The sequence below is a fragment of the Taudactylus pleione genome, unplaced genomic scaffold (assembly GCF_031769625.1).
Source record: "Taudactylus pleione unplaced genomic scaffold, aTauple2 ptg001123l, whole genome shotgun sequence".
In the NCBI taxonomy this organism is placed as follows: domain Eukaryota; kingdom Metazoa; phylum Chordata; class Amphibia; order Anura; family Myobatrachidae; genus Taudactylus; species Taudactylus pleione.
In genome coordinates, this window is record NW_028285524.1 from 3,813,107 (window position 1) to 3,835,928 (window position 22,822).

General features: G+C 52.5%; 1 protein-coding gene across 2 annotated transcripts in view; it reads left to right on the forward strand.

The window, feature by feature from the left end:
* Positions 1-22,822, forward strand: part of PAPPA2 (pappalysin 2) — a 303,379-nt gene that overhangs the window by 108,721 nt on the left and 171,836 nt on the right. The window lies entirely within an intron of this gene.

A 22,822-nucleotide genomic window follows, 5' to 3' on the forward strand; every position in this document is an offset into this window, starting at 1 on the left:
AGGTTTAGAGAGTTAAAACCCTCGCGCACCTTGCTCCCAATTCCGGAATACCGCGGGTATGCGCGCTCCTGCTACCCGCGGTATTCTATTTAAACAATAGTGGTTGTGGGGTTTTCAGCTCTGAAAACCCTGCGCCGCGTAAAATGAAAAAAAAAAAAAAAACATCTACCTGGCAGGGGGTCTCCGCGACTCCAAGTGGCTTCCCCTCTCTTCTTACTGGAGAGGGAGCTGCTGGGAGTCTCGGGGGCTGATGGGAGGAGCAAGGGCTTCTGGGAGATGTAGTTCTCCCAGCGCCCATTCCGGGGGGGCCACACACACCGCACCGGGGGTCTCACACACTCACTCACTCATACACACTTAGATACACCACACACACTGATATACTCCCCGCATCTACAGAAGAGAGGTCTCCTGACGCTGGATGCAGAAGAAGATGCAGAAGACAGCGCTTCTGAAGGTGAGTAATTAAGGACTAATTAAGCTAAGTGGATACTTCCAATTGCTTAATTAGTCCTCAGGGGGGGGTGCCGTGGGGGTGTCAGAGCAAGTCCCGGTGAGTTTTCCTAAAATCAACGATATTAGGAAAAATCACACTTGCTCTGGAGGTGCGTGAAAAAAAACCTCCCGGTGCGTGTTTTTTTAAAAAAAACACGCACCTAATACAATAGCAAAAAACCCGCACCTGCAGGAAAAACCTCGCAGGTGCGGGTTTTTTGCTATTCTCGCTCACAATTGAATATGCCCCTTAGTGTCAGTCCATCCAAATACAGAGGAGGGACCAAGTGACAGTATGTCCCAGTCTTCAGCCCAATATGGCAAAAAACACAATAGAATAACAAGGCGCTTCTGAGTTACTAAAGGAGACAGCAGTATGTGAAAATAGAGTATAGAGAATTCCCAATTGCTGCAGGTCCAAAAGAACCAGCTGTGAAGGTACTAAGGCAATTATAGACAACAAAAAGGAATATAAGATCCGCGCATAGGGAATTAACGTTAAGCAGAGGTGTCTCATAAATATATATGATTTAATATAAAAAATAGAAAGATACAAAATAAATACCATCAATCTAAACTAAAGTTTGGTAAACATCTAAATAAGGTATGTAAAAAAAAACTGAAAAATTCCAGTGGTCTGCTAAACCAGGGATATCCCTTATTAGAATGTTCAGGTACTCATGAGTCAAATGTTAGCAGGGTGTCATTGCGCCATCAGCGCATTGATATAGATATATTCCAATGTATCAGGACCGAGGTATAGACACATTAAAACTGTGAGCATAGGTGAGAGTGTCTCTTTGTTAGTAGCAAGTAGCAACAGGTGTACAATTCCTCTGTAAATATCTGAGGTTCCAATGTTAACAGGCAGACTTGTTGGAACAAATAATTAGAGATTCGTTTTTTCCGTCCGTCTGCGGAGTCCCGCTCGCAGAAATGAGCAATCCAGCGCTTGTTGCAACGGGGAGGGAAGGCCAGTTAATGTAAGCACATTATGGACCTAGGTTCCCATGATGGACCATTGGCTGGTAATCATCTAGGCCCATGGTAAGTAGTGTGATGCTGCTCGGTGCATGCTCAGGTATCCGAAGTGAGTCAGGTAAAAGTGGGAAGACCTGTTGGCAGATTGAATTTAGTAACAGATGAGTTAGGCTAGGGTTACACTAGGGTGTGTAGCTATGCAAGGCTGTAACTAAGGGTGTGTGAGCGGTGCTGCCAACCCTGGGTGCTGGGCCTATGATGCAGCACCATCGTTGCACCATGGCACCTGCAATTGGCTATCAGGGTGCTTGAATGGCACCCTCCAGCCTGCACAATGTTCACAATGTCGATCTGTGAAATGTGGACATTCTGCAGGCAGCTGAGTGTTAGGGTTTGGCTGCGGGACCGCATACGTCCCAACCATCCTGATTACAATGTCCTGTTCCTCTCCAGTGTACTGTTGGGACATAAGGGACTGGAGAGTTAGGGATAGGCACTATGGGCAGGGTTAGGGCATACTTGCCAACAATCAGCTCCCTCCTTCCAGTGAGCAACTAGAGGCCAGAGACTATGCTACAACCCCACATGGATTAGCAATGCTCAGATACATAATTACTCAGGGCCATAACTAGGGTGGTGCGACCAGTGCCATAACACAGGGCACTGCAGGGCAGGGGGCGCTGTTTGGGCCTGTCAGTTTTCCTGTTTATTATCATTCTCACTTGAAGCTTCCTCTTCTTTTATCCCCAGCATCTCCTGGCCTCCCCTATCTCTTCCCTGGCCCTTCCCCATGAGGCCATGGCCCTATTTCGGATGCACTATCTTATGTCCCTATTTGAAAAATGGGGGGAGGGGGCGCCAATGCTCTCTCTCTGGCACAGGGCACCAAAAAGTCTAGTTACGGCTCTAGAATTACTGATCATGTACCTGTATTGCTCAGAGGAGGGAATAGATTTAAAGACTTATTACAATTGGTATTAGGATAATCTATTGTTTGGATAGACTTTCTCCCAAGTTACGTAAGGGAAAGCTGTAAAGGCAGATCCCAAACTATTGGAGCAAATCAGATCCCAAACTAATGGAGCAAGACATCAGTTCTGTAAAACAAGCCCTATTAGTGTTACTTTCACCATTAGTAGCGGCAAAAGTTTTTTACTGACTGGTTTGACGCAGCACTGTTACTGTGCTTGCGGGCAGAGTTTATAGGGCCTGATTCACTACCATACGCAACTGCGATTACGTACACAAATGGCCGATTGTTGCGTACTGCGCATGCGTTTGCATCGCAGTGTGCGAACCAGCCACTGTGACTACACAGACCCATCGCAGAGTGATTGACAGGAAGTTCCGTTTGTGGGTGGTAAGGGTGGTGGTGGTCGGGCAAACACAGGCATGCCAGTGCGTTTGAACGCCGTTGCAGGAGCGTGCATAAATTATCCACTGCGAAGGCCTAAGCAGCCTGAACCCTGATAGTGTGTGTGGAAGTTAGCAAAGATCAGAGCTTGTGCAAGTATGCGTGATGCTGCGATGGTACTCGATTGTACCGATGGTTTTGCAGTCTTGCTAAACATTAAGGATGTGTAAGGTAAGGTGGGTGTCCTTATGTAGTGCTGCGTATGGCATTGCGATCGCAATGAATTAGCTTACTATCGCAGTTGAACTGTGTGCAAAATCTCTATTGCATTCGCAGTTGCATTCTGTAGTGAATCAGGGCCATAGTTAGGAGTGGGATGTGTCTGAGCTCAACTCTAAATCACAGTGTAAAAATAAAGATACAATGAAATTGCATGCTATATGTACAAGAAGGCAGTGTTCCCTGCATGCTCCAAAAATGTGCATTTCAACCTCTTGAATTGCAATATAGGCCCGTATTCAATTAGAAGCGAAAAGCCGATTGCGACTTTTTGCCAAGCGGAAACTTATCTCCGCATTCAATTCCATCCGCTTTTCGCGTACACGGAAAGTCAATGCAATGTAATAAGCGAAAATTATTTGCCTCTGAATAGCAGAAGAAAAGTGCAAAATTGTTATTTTGGGGTGCAAAGGTGGGGAAACCTCTCAGCACCCTTGGGACAGCCCCCCCAAACGATAACTGCGTCAAAAAAATTCTAAAAAAAAGTGAGGAACACCCCCAAAAAGTACTTTGAATTTGGGGGGCGAAGAAGCAACAAGTTTGCAAATTAGCAAAATAAGGTTCTGGGGGTGCTCTAAGAAGGGGTCAAGTGTTTTTGGGATTGCAGGTGCTTTTATGATGGTGGAAATTCGCAATTATTAAAACTGCCAAATTTGACGGGACTACTTATTTTCACCAAAAAAATACTGCTTTATGCCATTCTTCACAAATACGCTAATTAGTGGCAATTGTGCGAACTTAAGTACCCCAAACAGTTGTATTAGGGCTAATCGGACACTGCTACATTGATCCCCAATGTTTCTGCATCTTCCAGCGATGGCAGCTCCATCGCTGTCGATGTTGATTGACAGCTCGTCCCGTTTTGTAGGCGGTGAAGGGGGGTGGCTGCACAAATGCAGGTGTTCTGTTAGAGCAGGAAATCCACTCAGGCTTGCGGGAGCCGAGACCCTACCACAGGGTCTCGTCACAAGCCCGATGGTCGCGATAATCGCGACCATCGCCAGGCCACTCGCACAAACTGTGGGTGGTCACCCACAACTTTGCGAGCGGCCTGGAGGCGGAAAAAAAAACCACCCTGATTCAGAGCGAGCGCTCGCCAGCAGTGAGCGGCTCTGAATCAGGCCCTCGGTTCGAACTGGGACACAAAAGTGAATATGAACCTTCACCCGATTCTACTCAGAACCCCTAAAGTCGGGTGTGTTCGGATTTCAGAAATCCAGACCCGCACATCTCTAATAGGTGCCCCTGATGAGAACTGCATTGGAGCAGTTGAAACAGGCTGTTGGGCCCCTGCTGTTGTTTTGTAGACTTTGTTTGTGATGGAACTTTAATAAACCTATTCCAGTGATGTGATCGCGAAATGCACACACAGCAGCCAATTACTGCCGGCGGGACCTCGTCCAATCACTGCCGGCAGCATTCTCCAACCAATCACTGCTGGCAGCATCTCATGATCCAATCGCCGCCGGCTATGTGTTCCACCTGACCTCCGCACTGCTCCCGGTGTACGGACGCTGGATCGTGCTTCCTCCTAACTTACCCCAGGGGTAGTGGATAGTGGATAGATACCCTTCAGAAGAAGAACCCTGACGTCATCCTTTGTCCATGTGACTGCAGTATCACTGTATCTGGCAGCAGGTAAATGGTATTTATATTTATTATAGCACAGGAGGAGCAGAGACTGGTGTCCTAATGTTATTGTTATAGAGGGGAGCATTTTCTAGTGCTCTGTTATAATACAGATGCAGCACCCACTAGTGCCCTGTTTGATCATATGGGGAGACTGACTTGTGTACTATTATATTAATAGCAGAGCAAACTATTGTACCCCTTCTGCTCTCCTGTGTAGTCTCCTCTCCCACCCCTGTGCCCCCTGTTCCTCTCTCCCCTTCTGCTCTCCTGTGTACTCTGCCCTCCCACCCCTGTGCCCTGATCCCCTCTCCCCATGTCTGTACCCCTTCTGCTCTCCTGTGTACTCTGCCCTCCCACCCCTGTGCCCCCTGTTCCCCTCTCCCCATGTCGGTACCCCTTCTGCTCTCCTGTGTACTCTCCAGCTCCATTGTGCCCCCCATTCCCCTTTCCCCATGTCTGTACCCCTTCTGCTCTGCTGTTCCCCCTCTTACCCTCTCTCCATGTCTGTACCCCTTCTGCTCTCCTGTGTACTCTGCCCTCCCACCCCTGTGCCCCCTGTTCCCCTCTCCCCATGTCGGTACCCCTTCTGCTCTCCTGTGTACTCTCCAGCTCCATTGTGCCCCCCATTCCCCTTTCCCCATGTCTGTACCCCTTCTGCTCTGCTGTGCCCCCTCTTACCCTCTCTCCATGTCTATACCCCTTCTGCTCTCCTGTGTACTCTGCCCTCCCACCCCTGTGCCCCTTGTTCCCCTCTCCCCACCCCTGTGCCCTCCCACCCCTCTCCCCACCCCTGTGCCCTCCCACCCCTGTGCCCCCTGCTCCCCTCTCCCTTCTGCTCTTCTGTGTACTCTCCAGCTCCATTGTGCCCCCCATTCCCCTTTCCCCATGTCTGTACCCCTTCTGCTCTGCTGTGCCCCCTCTTACCCTCTCCCCATGTCTGTACCCCTTCTGCTCTCCTGTGTACTCTGCCCTCCAACCCCAGTGCCCCCTGTTCCCTTCTCCCCATGTCGGTACCCCTTCTGCTCTGCTCTCTCCTGTGTACTCTGCCCTCCCACCCCTGTGCCCTGTTCCCCTCTCCCCATGTCTGTACCCCTTCTGCTCTCCTGTGTACTCTGCTCTCCCACCCCTGTGCCCCCTGTTCCCCTCTCCCCGTGTCGGTACCCTTTCTGCTCTCCTGTGTACTCTCCAGCTCCATTGTGCCCCCCATTCCCCTTTCCCCTTGTCTGTACCCCTTCTGCTCTGCTGTGCCCCCTCTTACCCTCTCTCCATGTCTGTACCCCTTCTGCTCTCCCGTGTACTCTCCCCTCCCACCCCTGTGCCCCCTGTTCCCCTCTCCCCATGTCGGTACCCCTTCTGCTCTCCTGTGTAATCTCCAGCTCCATTGTGCCCCCCATTCCCCTTTCCCCATGTCTGTACCCCTTCTGCTCTGCTGTGCCCCCTCTTACCCTCTCTCCATGTCTGTACCCCTTCTGCTCTCCCGTGTACTCTCCCCTCCCACCCCTGTTCCCTTCTCCCCATGTCATTCTCAGTGCAAATAGAGCGTGTTTAAGCTCTACAGGCAGTGAGGCGTAAATTGTGATAGGATCCAGAAACTGGAGTATGACCTCAATTTTTAAAGTGGGGGGTCCCTGAGATCTACATTTTTTTTTTTAATTCAGAGACATCACTGCAACTCTATTTGTTGATTACCCTGAGTGCTGGTCCTCCATTCTTCTCTGAGGAGGGGGTGAGTGTGATATACTACTTCTTTATGCACCCTGCACCACAGATGTTTGCTGGTTTGGAGTGCTGTCTTGTATACCATTATATATATATATTCGTATAAATACAATAAACATATAAAACCATGGCACTAGTGAATAAATCTCGATCCAATCTAGACTGAAGACCACCAATCCTCCACTGTATGAAGGGACAGACCAACTTGTATGCTCAGTTGTAGGCTCTCCTGTGTACTCTCCAGCTCCATTGTGCCCCCCATTCCCCTTTCCCCATGTCTGTACCCCTTCTGCTCTGCTGTGCCCCCTCTTACCCTCTCTCCATGTCTGTACCCCTTCTGCTCTCCTGTGTACTCTGCCCTCTCACCCCTGTGCCCTATTCCCTTCTCCCCATGTCTGTACCCCTTCTGCTCTCCTGTGTACTCTGCCCTCCAACCCCTGTGCCCCCTGTTCCCCTCTCCCCATGTCGGTACCCCTTCTGCTCTCCTGTGTACTCTGCCCTCCCACCCCTGTGCCCTGTTCCCCTCTCCCCATGTCTGTACCCCTTCTGCTATCCTGTGTACTCTGCCCTCCCACCCCTGTGCCCCCTGCTCCCTTCTCCCCATGTCGGTACCCCTTCTGCTCTCCTGTGTACTCTCCAGCTCCATTGTGCCCCCCGTTCCCCTTTCCCCATGTCTGTACCCCTTCTGCTCTGCTGTGCCCCCTCTTACCCTCTCTCCATGACTGAACCCCTTCTGCTCTCCTGTGTACTCTGCCCTCCCACCCCTGTGCCCTGTTCCCCTCTCCCCATGTCTGTACCCCTTCTGCTCTCCTGTGTACTCTGCCCTCCAACCCCTATGCCCCCTGTTCCCCTCTTCCCATGTCAGTACCCCTTCTGCTCTCCTGTGTACTCTGCCCTCCCAACCCTGTGCCCTGTTCCCCTCTCCCCATGTGTGTACCCCTTCTACTCTCCTGTGTACTCTGCCCTCCAACCCCTGTGCCCCCTGTTCCCTTCTCCCCATGTCGGTACCCCTTCTGCTCTCCTGTGTACTCTGCCCTCCCACCCCTGTGCCCTGTTCCCCTCTCCCCATGTCTGTACCCCTTCTGCTCTCCTGTGTACTCTGCCCTCCCACCCATGTGCCCCCTGTTCCCCTCTCCCCATGTCGGTACCCCTTCTGCTCTCCTGTGTACTCTCCAGCTCCATTGTGCCACCCGTTCCCCTTGTCTGTACCCATTCTGCTCTGCTGTGCCCCCTCTTACCCTCTCTCCATGTCTGTACCCCTTCTGCTCTCCCGTGTACTCTCCCCTCCCACCCCTGTGCCCCCTGTTCCCCTCTCCCCATGTCGGTACCCCTTCTGCTCTCCTGTGTACTCTCCAGCTCCATTGTGCCCCCCGTTCCCCTTTCCCCATGTCTGTACCCCTTCTGCTCTGCTGTGCCCCCTCTTACCCTCTCTCCATGTCTGAACCCCTTCTGCTCTCCTGTGTACTCTGCCCTCCCACCCCTGTGCCCTGTTCCCCTCTCCCCATGTCTGTACCCCTTCTGCTCTCCTGTGTACTCTGCCCTCCAACCCCTATGCCCCCTGTTCCCCTCTTCCCATGTCAGTACCCCTTCTGCTCTCCTGTGTACTCTGCCCTCCCAACCCTGTGCCCTGTTCCCCTCTCCCCATGTGTGTACCCCTTCTACTCTCCTGTGTACTCTGCCCTCCAACCCCTGTGCCCCCTGTTCCCTTCTCCCCATGTCGGTACCCCTTCTGCTCTCCTGTGTACTCTGCCCTCCCACCCCTGTGCCCTGTTCCCCTCTCCCCATGTCTGTACCCCTTCTGCTCTCCTGTGTACTCTGCCCTCCCACCCATGTGCCCCCTGTTCCCCTCTCCCCATGTCGGTACCCCTTCTGCTCTCCTGTGTACTCTCCAGCTCCATTGTGCCACCCGTTCCCCTTGTCTGTACCCATTCTGCTCTGCTGTGCCCCCTCTTACCCTCTCTCCATGTCTGTACCCCTTCTGCTCTCCCGTGTACTCTCCCCTCCCACCCCTGTGCCCCCTGTTCCCCTCTCCCCATGTCGGTACCCCTTCTGCTCTCCTGTGTACTCTCCAGCTCAATTGTGGCCCCCGTTCCCCTTGTCTGTACCCCTTCTGCTCTGCTGTGCCCCCTCTTACCCTCTCTCCATGTCTGTACCCCTTCTGCTCTCCCGTGCCCTCCCACCCCTGTGCCCTATTCCCCTCTCCCCATGTCTGTACCTCTTCTGCTCTCCTGTGTACTCTGCCCTCCAACCCCTGTGCCCCCTGTTCCCCTCTCCCCATGTCGGTACCCCTTCTGCTCTCCTGTGTACTCTGCCCTCCCACCCTTGTGCCCTGTTCCCCTCTCCCCATGTCTGTACCCCTTCTGCTCTCCTGTGTACTCTGCCCTCCCACCCCTGTGCCCCCTGTTCCCCTCTCCCCATGTCGGTACCCCTTCTGCTCTCCTGTGTACTCTCCAGCTCCATTGTGCCCCCCATTCCACTTTCCCCATGTCTGTACCCCTTCTGCTCTGCTGTGCCCCCTCTTACCCTCTCTCCATGTCTGTACCCTTTCTGCTCTCCTGTGTACTCTGCCCTCCCACCCCTGTGCCCTGTTTGTACCCCTTCTGCTCTCCTGTGTACTCTGCCCTCCAACCCCTGTGCCCCCTGTTCCCCTCTCCCCATGTCGGTACCCCTTCTGCTCTCCTGTGTACTCTGCCCTCCCACCCCTGTGCCCTGATCCCCTCTCCCCATGTCTGTACCCCTTCTGCTCTCCTGTGTACTCTGCCCTCCCACCCCTGTGCCCCCTGTTCCCATCTCCCCATGTCGGTACCCCTTCTGCTCTCCTGTGTACTCTCCAGCTCCATTGTGCCCCCCATTCCCCTTTCCCCATGTCTGTAACCCTTCTGCTCTGCTGTGCCCCCTCTTACCCTCTCTCCATGTCTGTACCCCTTCTGCTCTCCTGTGTACTCTGCCCTCCCACCCCTGTGCCCCTTGTTCCCCTCTCCCCACCCCTGTGCCCTCCCACCCCTCTCCCCACCCCTGTGCCCTCCCACCCCTCTCCCCACCCCTGTGCCCTCCCACCCCTGTGCCCCCTGTTCCCCTCTCCCTTCTGCTCTCCTGTGTACTCTCCAGCTCCATTGTGCCCCCCATTCCCCTTTCCCCATGTCTGTACCCCTTCTGCTCTGCTGTGCCCCCTCTTACCCTCTCCCCATGTCGGTACCCCTTCTGCTCTCCTGTGTACTCTGCCCTCCCACCCCTGTGCCCTGTTCCCCTCTCCCCATGTCTGTACCCCTTCTGCTCTCCTGTGTACTCTGCCCTCCCACCCATGTGCCCCCTGTTCCCCTCTCCCCATGTCGGTACCCCTTCTGCTCTCCTGTGTACTCTCCAGCTCCATTGTGCCACCCGTTCCCCTTGTCTGTACCCATTCTGCTCTGCTGTGCCCCCTCTTACCCTCTCTCCATGTCTGTACCCCTTCTGCTCTCCCGTGTACTCTCCCCTCCCACCCCTGTGCCCCCTGTTCCCCTCTCCCCATGTCGGTACCCCTTCTGCTCTCCTGTGTACTCTCCAGCTCAATTGTGGCCCCCGTTCCCCTTGTCTGTACCCCTTCTGCTCTGCTGTGCCCCCTCTTACCCTCTCTCCATGTCTGTACCCCTTCTGCTCTCCCGTGCCCTCCCACCCCTGTGCCCTATTCCCCTCTCCCCATGTCTGTACCTCTTCTGCTCTCCTGTGTACTCTGCCCTCCAACCCCTGTGCCCCCTGTTCCCCTCTCCCCATGTCGGTACCCCTTCTGCTCTCCTGTGTACTCTGCCCTCCCACCCCTGTGCCCTGTTCCCCTCTCCCCATGTCTGTACCCCTTCTGCTCTCCTGTGTACTCTGCCCTCCCACCCCTGTGCCCCCTGTTCCCCTCTCCCCATGTCGGTACCCCTTCTGCTCTCCTGTGTACTCTCCAGCTCCATTGTGCCCCCCATTCCACTTTCCCCATGTCTGTACCCCTTCTGCTCTGCTGTGCCCCCTCTTACCCTCTCTCCATGTCTGTACCCTTTCTGCTCTCCTGTGTACTCTGCCCTCCCACCCCTGTGCCCTGTTTGTACCCCTTCTGCTCTCCTGTGTACTCTGCCCTCCAACCCCTGTGCCCCCTGTTCCCCTCTCCCCATGTCGGTACCCCTTCTGCTCTCCTGTGTACTCTGCCCTCCCACCCCTGTGCCCTGATCCCCTCTCCCCATGTCTGTACCCCTTCTGCTCTCCTGTGTACTCTGCCCTCCCACCCCTGTGCCCCCTGTTCCCATCTCCCCATGTCGGTACCCCTTCTGCTCTCCTGTGTACTCTCCAGCTCCATTGTGCCCCCCATTCCCCTTTCCCCATGTCTGTAACCCTTCTGCTCTGCTGTGCCCCCTCTTACCCTCTCTCCATGTCTGTACCCCTTCTGCTCTCCTGTGTACTCTGCCCTCCCACCCCTGTGCCCCTTGTTCCCCTCTCCCCACCCCTGTGCCCTCCCACCCCTCTCCCCACCCCTGTGCCCTCCCACCCCTCTCCCCACCCCTGTGCCCTCCCACCCCTGTGCCCCCTGTTCCCCTCTCCCTTCTGCTCTCCTGTGTACTCTCCAGCTCCATTGTGCCCCCCATTCCCCTTTCCCCATGTCTGTACCCCTTCTGCTCTGCTGTGCCCCCTCTTACCCTCTCCCCATGTCTGTACCCCTTCTGCTCTCCTGTGTACTCTGCCCTCCAACTCCAGTGCCCCCTGTTCACCTCTCCCCATGTCGGTACCCCTTCTGCTCTGCTCTCTCCTGTGTACTCTGCCCTCCCACCCCTGTGCCCTGTTCCCCTCTCCCCATGTCTGTACCCCTTCTGCTCTCCTGTGTACTCTGCTCTCCCACCCATGTGCCCCCTCTTCCCCTCTCCCCGTGTCGGTACCCCTTCTGCTCTCCTGTGTACTCTCCAGCTCCATTGTGCCCCCCATTCCCCTTTCCCCATGTCTGTACCCCTTCTGCTCTGCTGTGCCCCTTCTTACCCTCTCTCCATGTCTGTACCCCTTCTGCTCTCCTGTGTACTCTGCCCTCCCACCCCTGTGCCCTGTTCCCCTCTCCCCATGTCTGTACCCCTTCTGCTCTCCTGTGTACTCTGCCCTCCAACCCCTGTGCCCCCTGTTCCCCTCTTCCCATGTCAGTACCCCTTCTGCTCTCCTGTGTACTCTGCCCTCCCAACCCTGTGCCCTGTTCCCCTCTCCCCATGTCTGTACCCCTTCTACTCTCCAGTGTACTCTGCCCTCCCACCCCTGTGCCCCCTGTTCCCCTCTCCCCATGTCGGTACCCCTTCTGCTCTCCTGTGTACTCTCCAGCTCCATTGTGCCCCCCGTTCCCCTTTCCCCATGTCTGTACCCCTTCTGCTCTGCTGTGCCCCCTCTTACCCTCTCTCCATGTCTGTACCCCTTCTGCTCTCCTGTGTACTCTCCCCTCCCACCCCTGTTCCCTTCTCCCCATGTTTGTACCCCTTCTGCTCTCCTGTGTACTCTGCCCTCCAACCCCTGTGCCCCCTGTTCCCCTCTCCCCATGTCGGTACCCCTTCTGCTCTCCTGTGTACTCTGCCCTCCCACACCTGTGCCCTGTTCCCCTCTCCCCATGTCGGTACCCCTTCTGCTCTCCTGTGTACCCTCCAGCTCCATTGTGCCCCCCGTTCCCCTTGTCTGTACCCCTTCTGCTCTGCTGTGCCCCCTCTTACCCTCTCTCCATGTCTGTACCCCTTCTGCTCTCCTGTGTACTCTCCCCTCCCACCCCTGTGCCCCCTGTTCCCCTCTCCCCATGTCGGTACCCCTTCTGCTCTCCTGTGTAATCTCCAGCTCCATTGTGCCCCCCATTCCCCTTTCCCCATGTCTGTACCCCTTCTGCTCTGCTGTGCCCCCTCTTTCCCTCTCTCCATGTCTGTACCCCTTCTGCTCTCCCGTGTACTCTCCCCTCCCACCCCTGTTCCCTTCTCCCCATGTCATTCTCAGTGCAAATACAGCGTGTTTAAGCTCTACAGGCAGTGAGGCGTAAATTGTGATAGGATCCAGAAACTGGAGTATGACCTCAATTTTTAAAGTGGGGGGTCCCTGAGATCTACATTTTTTTTTTAATTCAGAGAGATCACTGCAACTCTATTTGTTGATTACCCTGAGTGCTGGTCCTCCATTCTTCTCTGAGGAGGGGGTGAGTGTGATATACTACTTCTTTATGCACCCTGCACCACAGATGTTTGCTGGTTTGGAGTGCTGTCTTGTATACCATTATATATATATATTCGTATAAATACAATAAACATATAAAACCATGGCAGTAGTGAATAAATCTCGATCCAATCTAGACTGAAGACCACCAATCCTCCACTGTATGAAGGGACAGACCAACTTGTATGCTCAGTTGTAGGCTCTCCTGTGTACTCTCCAGCTCCATTGTGCCCCCCATTCCCCTTGTCTGTACCCCTTCTGCTCTGCTGTGCACCCTCTTACCCTCTCTCCATGTCTGAACCCCTTCTGCTCTCCTGTGTACTCTGCCCTCCCACCCCTGTGCCCTGTTCCCCTCTCCCCATGTCTGTACCCCTTCTGCTCTCCTGTGTACTCTGCCCTCCCACCCCTGTGCCCCCTGTTCCCCTCTCCCCATGTCGGTACCCCCATCTGCTCTCCTGTGTACTCTCCAGCTCCATTGTGCCCCCCATTCCCCTTTCCCCATGTCTGTACCCCATCTGCTCTGCTGTGCCCCCTGAAACCCTCTCTCCATGTCTGAACCCCTTCTGCTCTCCTGTGTACTCTGCCCTCCCACCCCTGTGCCCTGTTCCCCTCTCCCCATGTCTGTACCCCTTCTGCTCTCCTGTGTACTCTGCCCTCCCACCCCTGTGCCCCCTGTTCCCCTCTCCCCATGTCGGTACCCCTTCTGCTCTCCTGTGTACTCTCCAGCTCCATTGTGCCCCCCATTCCCCTTTCCCCATGTCTGTACCCCTTCTGCTCTGCTGTGCCCCCTCTTACCCTCTCTCCATGTCTGAACCCCTTCTGCTCTCCTGTGTACTCTGCCCTCCCACCCCTGTGCCCTGTTCCCCTCTCCCCATGTCGGTACCCCTTCTGCTCTCCTGTGTACTCTGCCCTCCCACCCCTGTGCCCCCTGTTCCCCTCTCCCCATGTCGGTACCCCCTTCTGCTCTCCTGTGTACTCTCCAGCTCCATTGTGCCCCCCGTTCCCCTTTCCCCATGTCTGTACCCCTTCTGCTCTGCTGTGCCCCCTCTTACCCTCTCTCCATGTCTGAACCCCTTCTGCTCTCCTGTGTACTCTGCCCTCCCACCCCTGTGCCCTGTTTGTACCCCTTCTGCTCTCCTGTGTACTCTGCCCTCCAACCCCTGTGCCCCCTGTTCCCCTCTCCCCATGTCGGTACCCCTTCTGCTCTCCTGTGTACTCTGCCCTCCAACCCCTGTGCCCCCTGTTCCCCTCTTCCCATGTCTATACCCCTTCTGCTCTCCTGTGTACTCTGCCCTCCAACCCCTGTGCCCCCTGTTCCCCTCTTCCCATGTCAGTACCCCTTCTGCTCTCCTGTGTACTCTGCCCTCCCAACCCTGTGCCCTGTTCCCCTCTCCCCATGTGTGTACCCCTTCTACTCTCCTGTGTACTCTGCCCTACAACCCCTGTGCCCCCTGTTCCCCTCTCCCCATGTCTGTACCCCTTCTGCTCTCCTAGGTACTCTGCCCTCCCACCCATGTGCCCCCTGTTCCCCTCTCCCCATGTCAGTACCCCTTCTGCTCTCCTGTGTACTCTCCAGCTCCATTGTGCCCCCCGTTCCCCTTGTCTGTACCCCTTCTGCTCTGCTGTGCCCCCTCTTACCCTCTCTCCATGTCTGTACCCCTTCTGCTCTCCCGTGTACTCTCCCCTCCCACCCCTGTGCCCCCTGTTCCCCTCTCCCCATGTCGGTACCCCTTCTGCTCTCCTGTGTACTCTCCAGCTCCATTGTGGCCCCCGTTCCCCTTGTCTGTACCCCTTCTGCTCTGCTGTGCCCCCTCTTACCCTCTCTCCATGTCTGTACCCCTTCTGCTCTCCCGTGTACTCTCCCCTCCCACCCCTGTGCCCTATTCCCCTCTCCCCTTGTCTGTACCCCTTCTGCTCTCCTGTGTACTCTGCCCTCCAACCCCTGTGCCCCCTATTCCCCTCTCCCCATGTCGGTACCCCTTCTGCTCTCCTGTGTACTCTGCCCTCCCACCCCTGTGCCCTGTTCCCCTCTCCACATGTCTGTACCCCTTCTGCTCTCCTGTGTACTCTGCCCTCCCACCCCTGTGCCCCCTGTTCCTCTCTCCCCATGTCGGTACCCCTTCTGCTCTCCTGTGTACTCTCCAGCTCCATTGTGCCCCCCATTCCACTTTCCCCATGTCTGTACCCCTTCTGCTCTGCTGTGCCCCCTCTTACCCTCTCTCCATGTCTGTACCCCTTCTGCTCTCCTGTGTACTCTGCCCTCCCACCCCTGTGCCCTGTTCCCCTCTCCCCATGTCTGTACCCCTTCTGCTCTCCTGTGTACTCTGCCCTCCAACCCCTGTGCCCCCTGTTCCCCTCTCCCCATGTCGGTACCCCTTCTGCTCTCCTGTGTACTCTGCCCTCCCACCCTTGTGCCCTGTTCCCCTCTCCCCATGTCTGTACCCCTTCTGCTCTCCTGTGTACTCTGCCCTCCCACCCCTGTGCCCCCTGTTCCCCTCTCCCCATGTCGGTACCCCTTCTACTCTCCTGTGCACTCTCCTGCTCCATTGTGCCCCCCGTTCCCCTTTCCCCATGTCTGTACCCCTTCTGCTCTGCTGTGCCCCCTCTTACCCTCTCTCCATGTCTGTACCCCTTCTGCTCTCCTGTGTACTCTGCCCTCCCACCCCTGTGCCCCCTGTTCCCCTCTCCCCATGTCTGTACCCCTTCTGCTCTCCTGTGTACTCTGCCCTCCAACCCCTGTGCCCCCTGTTCCCCTCTTCCCATGTCAGTACCCCTTCTGCTCTCCTGTGTACTCTGCCCTCCCAACCCTGTGCCCTGTTCCCCTCTCCCCATGTCTGTACCCCTTCTACTCTCCTGTGTACTCTGCCCTCCAACCCCTGTGCCCCCTGTTCCCTTCTCCCCATGTCGGTACCCCTTCTGCTCTCCTGTGTACTCTGCCCTCCCACCCCTGTGCCCTGTTCCCCTCTCCCCATGTCTGTACCCCTTCTGCTCTCCTGTGTACTCTGCCCTCCCACCCATTTGCCCCCTGTTCCCCTCTCCCCATGTCGGTACCCCTTCTGCTCTCCTGTGTACTCTCCAGCTCCATTGTGCCCCCCGTTCCCCTTTCCCCATGTCTGTACCCCTTCTGCTCTGCTGTGCCCCCTCTTACCGTCTCTCCATGTCTGTACCCCTTCTGCTCTCCCATGTACTCTCCCCACCCACCCCTGTGCCCCCTGTTCCCCTCTCCCCATGTCGGTACCCCTTCTGCTCTCCTGTGTACTCTCCAGCTCCATTGTGCCCCCCGTTCCCCTTTCCCCATGTCTGTACCCCTTCTGCTGTGCTGTGCCCCCTCTTACCCTCTCTCCATGTCTGTACCCCTTCTGCTCTTCCGTGTACTCTCCCCTCCCACCCCTGTTCCCTTCTCCCCATGTCATTCTCAGTGCAAATACAGCGTGTTTAAGCTCTACAGGCAGTGAGGCGTAAATTGTGATAGGATCCAGAAACTGGAGTATGACCTCAATTTTTAAAGTGGGGGGTCCCTGAGATCTACATTTTTTTTTTTAATTCAGAGAGATCACTGCAACTCTATTTGTTGATTACCCTGAGTGCTGGTCCTCCATTCTTCTCTGAGGAGGGGGTGAGTGTGATATACTACTTCTTTATGCACCCTGCACCACAGATGTTTGCTGGTTTGGAGTGCTGTCTTGTATACCATTATATATATATATTCGTATAAATACAATAAACATATAAAACCATGGCACTAGTGAATAAATCTCGATCCAATCTAGACTGAAGATCACCAATCCTTCACTGTATGAAGGGACAGACCAACTTGTATGCTCAGTTGTAGGTGAAAAGATCTAGGGCCTGATTCAGAGCCGCTCGTAAGCGGCCGCTCGTTCGTTCTGACCGATGTTCGCACATCTGCGCATGCGTACGGATTGGAATACTCATGCGCAAACCAGTCAGTGCGGCCGAAAATCGTTTGTTCGCTATATAGCGAATGCCTGCTATTTTGAGTGACAGAAGGAGGCGTATGTGGGTGGTAACAGGGGAAGGTGCTTGAAAACGGGGGTGTGAAATTAGATCACAGGCGTGCTTAAAGGTCAAAACGGGCGTTTTAAGGGAGTGCATAATTAATACAGCAGCGTCATTGACCACGTCACTTGGTTTTTTTTTTACCCCGAACTGACCGCAAAATAGCGGTTGAAAAAACCAGCCACAAGAATAGCGAGCAGTTCATACGCTGTTCGATGTGCTCGATTAATCTAATAAATAGCAGACATGACATAGGATGTGAGCGGCCAGGGGGCGTATTTTTCAAAATTACAACCGCAAGTTTTGCTCGCTCGTTCAGACTTAGAGGCGTGAACAGACCCCAATTAGCGAACGGTTCATTTGAATAGCCACCCCTTGTTTTAGAACGAACGACCGCAAATAGTGAGCGGCTCTGAATCAGGCCCCTAATACAAACAAAAAGGAGCCTCCTTGTCCTTGAGTAATATTTCTATATGAGCACCAATGTGAACAGAGTATATATTAAGGTGGCAATCAGTTGGCCCCATACCAAAAATAAATGATAATGAGCTTATCTGAATCAGAATATCTTAGGGCTCATACAGTATGTTCTACCCACTTCCTTCAGAAATATCTTTAATGCTCAGAAGAAAAAAAAAGGAAGAAACATCATAGCGCATCTCGTATTACCATTGATGTGCGGTCAGGTGAGGCAGAGCCTCTCCTGTCATACCGACGTATACTCCACGGTTTTTACTATAAAAATTATAAGAAAAAATGAAAGTAATTATAATAAATATCTTCTTTGTATTATTCTAATCATTTTTATAGTCAAAACACTGGAGTCAAAAGTTTATAGTAGGTGAGGCACTGCCTCCCCTGTCTACCTTTTCCACACGTCCCTGATCAAAACTCCACCAAATTTCCAGCACTATATACTGCTGCGCCTTTGTATAATGCCCACATGTACCCTCAGGTTCATATATGTATCTGTAAATCTGGCTCTGATGCTGGCAGTGCCTCCCCAGCCATTTACCTCACCGCACGTCACTGCGTATTACATACATTTAATAAAACTCTCATGCCAATTAAAAATGTACAATGTTTAAAAAATAATAAGTCTTATCTGATAAGATACCAAACATTGGATAACAGAATCTGTTGTCGTTAGTCTGAACCAAACAAAAACCCAACACGTTCGTCCTGCTCCACCAATGTGGACAGTAGGGGCGTATCTACCCCTTGGCCAGTTGATTTCCTTTGTTATTGCGGTACAGCGTGCATGACATCATGATGTTACGCCATGCTGCAACCACTGAGAACCAGAGGATCTGTGGCCTGGCTCAAAGAGGAGCAGCAGCCAGAAGAGAATGAAGTCAGTTACTGGGGTGGAGCCAGAGGGATGTAATGGGCTGGAATGACACATGGGGCCCATAATAGACATGAGGGGAGCCTGGAGAGACACAAGGGAGGCCTGGGGAGACCAGGCCAATTCACAAGCCCCCATCGGCACAAGCGGCCGATACAATACATTTTAACATTATTGCGGCGCAGCGCGCATGACTTTATGTTGTAAACCGCGCTGCAACCAGGAGTCCTGGATATACACAGGGGTGGGGGCCTAGAAAGAGAAGGGGCCTGGAGTGACACAAGGGGGGGCCTGTAGAGACATGGGGAAGGAGCTGGAGTGACACAGGGAGCCTAGAGAGACACAGGGGGGCCTGGAGTGACACAGAGGAGGCCTGAAGTTACACAGGGAGCCTAGAGAGACACAGAGAGGCCTTGAGTGACACAGGGTGGGACTTGAGTGACATCGGGGGAAGGGGCAGTACTTTGCTTTGCCAGGGGCGCTTGAGCCCTTAAATATACCCCTGGTGCACAGTATGACTTTCTCAGGGACATGAGTGGATATTACAATTTACAAGCTAAACTTACCTTAACCACCAATCAAATCCAAAACAGGTGTTCCAGTCCCAAAATGGTGGAAAGTAGATATCCTCGCTATCAGATTAATGAAAATTGGTTACTAGAGTAATAAAGTAACAATAGGTTGGTTTGGCGCTCCAGAATTCACAGGATGTATCAAATAACTTTGACACTGCCAGCAATGTGGTACCACAACATAATCTCAGTAAAATTAGAAATGTTTATCAATTGACTCACAGGGGTCTATTTACTAAGCAGTGTTAGGAGAAGTGAAAAGTGAAGAGTGAAAAGTGATAAGGTGCCAGCCAATCCGCTCCTAACTGCCATCTCAAAGGCTGTGTTTGAAAAATGACAGTTGGGAGCTGATTGGCTGGCACCTTATCACTTTTCACTTCTCCTAACACTGCTTAGTAAATAGACCCACAGTCTCACAATGGTATATCCAGCATGTACTAAAATGTCATGAGCGAATGAGTGAGTGTGTATGTAATAAAATATTAAAACCTTTGGTGTGTGTGTCCTGTCTTTTTTTCTTTTGCAGGTGAACTAGAGGTACCAGCGGGTCCTTAATGCCCCGCATGCTGGTACTTGTGGTTCTCCCAGTACCAGCATGCAGGGGAGGCTTGCTGGTACCTCTAGTTCTCCTGTAAAGGACAATATTATTTGTTCTACATTTTTACACAATCAATCCGACACGCAACGCCCAGGGGATAGCCCTGGGCTATCAGCCCAGGCCTGGGGTTTCCTGGAGAGGACCCCGTGAAGCAGGTTCCACAGCTGTGGCATTGCACCCCCACTAGAAAGAGTCCGGTGCTTGTAGTGGCTATTACGGTAGACCCCTACTCATTTTGTCCCCGATATTTCCACAACCAGGACTGGTTTACTGGTGCTGGTTGATGAAAATATGGGGGACCCCTATGTATTTTTTCCTTCATGTTTTCACAACCAGGACTGGCTCAGAAAATCCCGGTGCTGGTTGTGCTTTTAGGGGGGACTCCACATCATTTAACACTTTGATAGTTTTTTCCACACAGAAGCATGCACGGATCTCACTGATCTATGCATGCTTCTGTGTAACTCGCACCTTGTAATGAAAGGTGTGACTTTACCAGCAGTTTAACTCAAATGCAAGTCAAACTGGGACCCTTAAACACGCACCCTATTACATTTGCGAGCTTAGGGACAAAATCACACCTTCCAAATGTGTGAGAAGGTGCGAGTTTGTCCCGCACTAAAAACTCGGACTCTATTACGGGTTGGGTATGAGATCTCAAAGGTCGGGAAGTCGTCGGTCACCGAAAACGACATCCCAACCCAACTAGATAAGTGCCCTAACCCCTACAATCTCTGTTACACAATTGTTTAAGCAACGTGGTACAATTATCATTCCAATTGGATTGTTTCACTTTATGACTCCCACTTTTCTCTAACTGATGTCTATCAGCGGTGACACAACGTACACACACACCTTCCTGCAAGATAGTCAGTCACTGCATATCCAGCCATATAAGACAAGTCCAGGCAGCAACAAGACACATCCATAAAGAGTCTCCTCTCCAAGCAGTGACTCTGCCTAACCTGCTGCTTTCCCTATTTTATTTATAGTCAGTTACTGGGACAGGACAGATTTGGATCTTTGTGATACTTCTACCAGTCTTTATTGACACCCTCCTAAAATCCTGTGTCCTGAGGGGGCAGATAGGTGTCTGCAATGTTATAGGTCTGCAGCCCGTGATGGAGAACATTTTTGATAACTCTTCTACAGTTATGTCCTTTCAGGAGCTGTATATCTGGGCTCCCAAAGCCTGTAATAGGCAGAGGGCCTGATTCAGAGCCGGACGCTATTTGCGCTCGTTCGTCCAGAAAAAGGGGCTGGCTATTTAAATTGACCGTTTGCTCTTTGCGGTCTGTTGACGCCTCTATGTCTGAACGAGCGAACAAAACATGCGGACGTTTTTTTGTAAAAAACGCCCCCTGGCCGCTCGCATCATACGTCATCTCCGCTATTTATTAGATTAATCGAGTACATCGAAAGGCGAATGAACTGCTCGCAGTGCTTGTGGTTGGATTTTCCTACCGCAATCATGCGAACAGTTCTGGCTAAGAAACAACCAAGTGACGTGGTCCATGACACTGCTTTGTTAATTATGCACACCCTTAAAACGACCATTTTGACCATTTGGCACGCCTGCGTTCGGATCTCCACTTCCCGTCTTCAAGCACCTTCCCCTGTTACCACCCACAAACGCCTCATCCTGTCACTCAAATTAGCAGGCATTCGCTATTTTGCGAGCACACGATTTTCGGCCGCACTGACTGGTTCGCGCATGCGTACTAAAACCTATACGCATGCGCAGTTGTGCGAACATCGCTCGGAGCGAACGAGCGGCAGCTTATGAGCGGCTCTGAATCAGGCCCAGAGAGTGTGGCTCTGTTACTAGGACTATCCTGCGATTGGATGGTAAATGGCCGCATATGATGCTCATATTATACATAAGATCCTTCTTATAGGTTCATCAACAACATTGAGGTGTCCTGTTGTCTCCTATTAATAGTAGTAAGTCACCACCTTCCTGAGATAGCACAGTAAGCTATACAGGCAGGATGTGCCTGTGGCTATGTAAGGAGTATTATGGTGCATACACACGGTCAGATTTTTCTTCAGATCTGAACGATAACGACTTAAAAAATCGTTCAATCGTTCATATCTGAAGGAAAATCTGACATATCTGAACGATGAATGATGCATGCTCCCGATGGTCAGATAACGATATCTGACATCTGATGTGTTTGCAGTCAGATTTGGACGATTCCATTCATTTTAATGCAGTCAAAAATCGTTCATAGTTCAAATCGTTGGTCAAATCATTCATCAAATCGTTTAGATCGTTCAATCATTCAATCGTTCATCTGACCGTGTGTATGCTCCATTAGTGTAACAAATTGCGATGGAGCTCGCTGTGAGGATTCACACACAATTGATTGACAGGAAGAGACTGTTTTGTGGATGGTTAAATTACAGGGAGTTCCGGCCAAAACGCAGGCGCGTCGGGGCCATTTCCTGGGCGTGCTCTAGCCAGCCACGCAGAGTTCAAAGCTCCAGCGTCTCAGCTACTGCCGCTATTCTGAGTAACCATAGTCTCACTGGAGGAGTCAATGTTTTTAGGATCTCCATTTAATGCTGCGTTGTGCACGCAGTTGCAGGCAGCTGTGAGGGCTCCGGTGGGCGTCTCAGTACAAATTCCGCCGGCTGATGCATTAGCATATTTTAGCAATTACTAAGCATCAAAATGCGCAAATGCGTTTGCATTAGCGTATAACTCTGAATCAGGCCCCTTAACCCTAAACCTGATACTGACATGTTCTGTGGACACTGTGACCTCCCACATTCACAATGTCAACATTTCAGCAGATTTTTTTCATTAATTACATTTAAATTCTGTTAGTATTTAAATTTTCTATGGAAATTCGATTTGTAATAAGAACTGTCCACTATTCTCTCATGTGTATATGATACTTGTATAAAAATAATGTAGGCTAATGCAAATTTGGCATTTCCTATTAACACTGTCGATACGCAACTGTATGTAACACACAACTGTATGCAATCTCCACATACACGTGCTACATCTGACATATGCCACTGAGTGAACCTTCTGTAGGAGCGCAATCGCAATACAATCGCTATGCATGTACAGTGCAACTTTTGTCCATGCGCAAAGGCTAACAATCGCTCGATCTGCGTAAATAATGTCATGGCGTAGATCTCAGAATTAGGCCCACTGTGTAATACTGTATATCATACTTGCCGACATTCCTGGGCAGCTTTCCTGGAGTAGCAGGAGGGGACCTGCTGCTCTCCTCTTCGGGGGGGCGGGGCCAGACGATAGCAGCATTAGGCAACGCCTCCTTTACAGAAAACTCCTTATGTTAGGCTGCGATTCCGTGAGGAGGGCAGTGGCAAACGCAGGATTTTGAAAGGAGGGTTTCCAATACTTGGTTACAAAACCAATATCAAAAAATCTAACCACATACAGGCAGCGCTCCTCGGCACTGCAAACATACACAGTGACATATACACGCACACACTGACAAAGCCTAAATGCACACACTGACACACACACTCACTGCACTGACAATGCCTACACACACACCTAACACTACACACCCACACTGACAAAGCCAACACACACACATACACACTGACGCACACTCACAGCACTGACAAAGCCAACACACTGACAGACACACAAACTGCACTGA